The sequence below is a fragment of the Limulus polyphemus genome, unplaced genomic scaffold (assembly GCF_000517525.1).
Source record: "Limulus polyphemus unplaced genomic scaffold, Limulus_polyphemus-2.1.2 Scaffold1835, whole genome shotgun sequence".
NCBI classification, from domain to species: Eukaryota; Metazoa; Arthropoda; class Merostomata; order Xiphosura; family Limulidae; genus Limulus; species Limulus polyphemus.
The window spans coordinates 206,463-210,004 of record NW_013667445.1 but is presented as its reverse complement, the minus strand read 5'-3'; the positions used below and the strand labels follow the sequence as shown (position 1 = coordinate 210,004).

The following is a 3,542-nucleotide window of genomic DNA, read 5'->3' as shown; positions in this document are numbered from 1 at the left end:
CGCATTCCTTCTATTAATAGAAACAAGGATAATTATTATGATATATGCTGTGGTATTAACTGTAGATTATACACCATAATAATACATGTGTGTGTTTATATTTCCAATACAATATCTTACCTCCTTCACGGGTAGCTTTTCTCGACTTATACTGCCCTCTATAGGTGCAAATGTTTTCTCGTTATTAGCTTTGATATATCCACCTACCCTCATGTGTATTCGTGTGACACATCTGCATGCAGTAACCCTTCACCAATAGGAGTGCAACACAACTCCTATTGTCACTAGCACCCTCTTTTTTTGTGCAGCCCTTAATCTCTTATCAATTGGCAGTCTGTCAGTATGTGGTTTCACTTGTGTTTTCATCAAAATTTTTATCTAATTGATCAAGTTTTCTGTTTATTATTTGGCCACATATTTTTTTTTCAACCGTAATTTTTACGATTTTGCTAGTTCTCTTTAGAGAACGTTTTTGCACAGTCAACTCTGCTGGTTATACACTTGCACTTCCACATGGCATCTACCAATGCTGCTGTAACTATTACAGCCGATTTGCTGGCCACTTCAGTGGGATCTGAGCAAGTTTTGTCTGCTCAGAAAATAATGACTGGTTCATAGGGAGTTGGCTACTTTTATGTAGTCTACTAAGTCATCTGATGATTGTCATTACATACCATGCAAGGATTTGTCGGAACATGACAATGAGGATTTGGACAGCCTGTTTCCTTCATCCTGCCCATGCCTCACAGTCACGTGTATTTTCAGTGGAGGTGCCTAGGCCTCCTTCCCTATTTTTAAACTTAATCAGGTATTATATGTCTTGTCCTTATCTCCCGTTTTCTGTGTTTCTACTCCTGCTCTTCTCAGTAACAAACTGTTTGGTCAGCATTTAGTGTTTCCTCCCTCTCCAGATATTGGGGTTCATGCGACTCGTTTTGGATCAGTTGCATTCAGTTGTCAGTATGCCTCGACTCCCATGTAATCTGGATGACCATGCACTGGCATATCATCATTCTGACTTTTCCTATTTAGATTCACAGCATTTGGAGTCACCTGCCTCTTTGTGGGGATCAGACCCTAATACTTTGGTTCCTTTTTCCCAGCCTCTGTCAAACTCTTACCCACATCACTTCCTTTCTAACCTGGCTCTTTGACAGGAGCCTTTCAGTCTCCTCTGTCATGGGCTATTGTGCAACTTTGTTAGCCACGTTTTGTTTTACACGTTATGCTCATGTCTTCAGTTTGCCTGTCCCTTTTGTTTTGTTCCCTCCGCATCACCTGTCCTTCTCATCCTGCCTCTCCCTCAGATTGTAACCTCAATATTGTCTTTCCTGCCCTTACCCTTCCTCTTTTTGAACCCTTGTCATCTTGTTCTTTATATAACCTGTCCTTGAAGACCCTTTTCCTGCTGTTGGCATGCAGATGTCATTGTTCGGATGTGTTTGCCTTTGATATCCACTGCATCTTATTTTACAGTTCCTGTATGGTCCTTTTCCTCGACTGTTTTATTCTGTCCAAAACTTCAACCACTTAGGAGAGTATTTCTGCCTTCACACCTGTCTCCCTTCTTTCCATATCTGTTCCGATCCTGATAACCTCTTATGTCCAGTCAAGGCTCTCCACTATTACGTGATGCTCACTGATTCCTTTTGTTGTTTCCACTCCCCATTATTTATTCCTTAGAATCCTTCCCACTCTCATGACCTTTCTCCCATTACTTTTATGGGTTGGATTTGCCAGTTGATTCTCTGGTTTATTCTTCCCCTTCTCCTGATGATTGTCATCTTTCCGTTTACCTTCCCATCAAATTCATCATGTCCCTGGCTGTTCATTTCTGTCATCCAACAGACAACATCATTAGCACCGGTATGTGGACCACTCTCCATACCTTTACTGCTCATTATCTTCACCACCTAGCCATTTCGTCTTCTTCTATGGGGTTTTATCTTCCTCCTGTCATCATTGTTGAGTGTGTAAGTGCTCCTTTTTTCTTCATTTTCTTTGCAGGGTTTTTTTTTACAACCTAGGATCCTGCTTTGTGGCGAGGTACACTTGTTTTTAAATCCACACTGTAAGACCTGTGTGTCAAATATGCCAACCGTTGAGATTAGGTGTTCCATAAGACAGCTTGTGGATATTCCTCATGGTATTTTGCTTCATAACAATGTTTGCACTGGACCGAACACTTTACATGAGTAAAGCAGATGAGGATTGTTATCCATCCCTGATGATCCGTGTATTGTAGGTCATTGAATCAGTCTGTTTTTAAAAATAAGATGTCACAGTCACCCACTGCAGCGCTTTTCTGGACTCTCCAATGCTCTGTTTATTCCTTCTTCTATTGGAGTATGGGAGTTCTTGCCACTTACCAGTTCCTAGCTGCTGGAGTGGTGGACCATGGAGGCTTCCTTCTGAGTGTGCTCACTGCCACTCAGTTGAAAGTAGGATGGTGGTGTTCTGCTGGTGTAGATGGCATTGATGCTCATCCTACCGTGAAGCTGTTGTACAATTCCAGGTGCAGTTCGTCTCTCTGGCTGAGGCACTATCCCCCCGGATGTAGGTTCCCAGCAGATATGGTGATGGTTGGAGCTGGACTAGACTAGTGTTTGAATAGGTACCAAAATCCAGGTGCCCAAAAATGTCCGACCACTATCAACACAACAGTTTCTAACATGCAGAAGACAAGACAATATGAACTATGATGCCACATAGTTTAAGTTTACTTCGTGTGCAATGTTGTTTTTATTTTTCTAGCAAAAGCATATCTAAAACTGCCGTTAATAAAAAGTTATGAATGTTTGGATGGAAAAGTAAATGATATAATTATAAATGAAAGATGAAAACGATGTTAACCTGGAAACGTTTTGCAGCCATCATGTATACTAGAGCATAGACCTACAAACTTTAGGCCACTGTATGTATTCTCATTATTCTACTGAAACAAATTCAAACAAACATCTCTCCATTTTTTAACTTTTCACCAATTAGTAATGAGCACTGATTTAGTGGTCATGAAATTAATATCAAAGTATAAAGCTTCCAACTATTTCTTTGATCAGATACTATTAAATTATTGATATTGGTGACTGGTAAAGAAACAAAGTAATCTTTAACGGTTCACCCTGGCTGACTGTCATGACACAATACCCTCGCAGTACAGGCAATATTTGTACATGATGACAACACTTAGGTTGTACATACGTATGTTTATGTACGGACATTATGGCATCTACAGCCACCTGTCATTATAACACACATTGAGAGATTACAAGACTACTGAGTGCACCTGCACTATCGGAAAAGTTAGCACAATCGATGGGCGGAGCTTACCTCAGATATTTCAACGACAAAACTTTGATAATTCCCCATTAAGATTAGTGTGCGAGTTTCTCACTTAAATTGTAGTGAAATGAAACAACTCTGTGGCAACGATCGCCACATCCTAATACCTTGAATTATGATGAGCAACAGCTAGCTGCAGTTGAAACAAGTTATACAAAAACATAGAAACTTTTGGAAGATCGTATTTATATTGATACAAT

At 40.2% G+C, this 3,542-nt stretch overlaps 1 protein-coding gene across 11 annotated transcripts in view; it reads left to right on the top strand.

Moving 5' to 3' along the window:
- The window catches only part of LOC106465101 (protein downstream neighbor of Son-like), a 32,160-nt gene that overhangs the window by 12,995 nt on the left and 15,623 nt on the right, over positions 1-3,542 (top strand). The gene's annotated exons all lie outside the window — the stretch shown is intronic.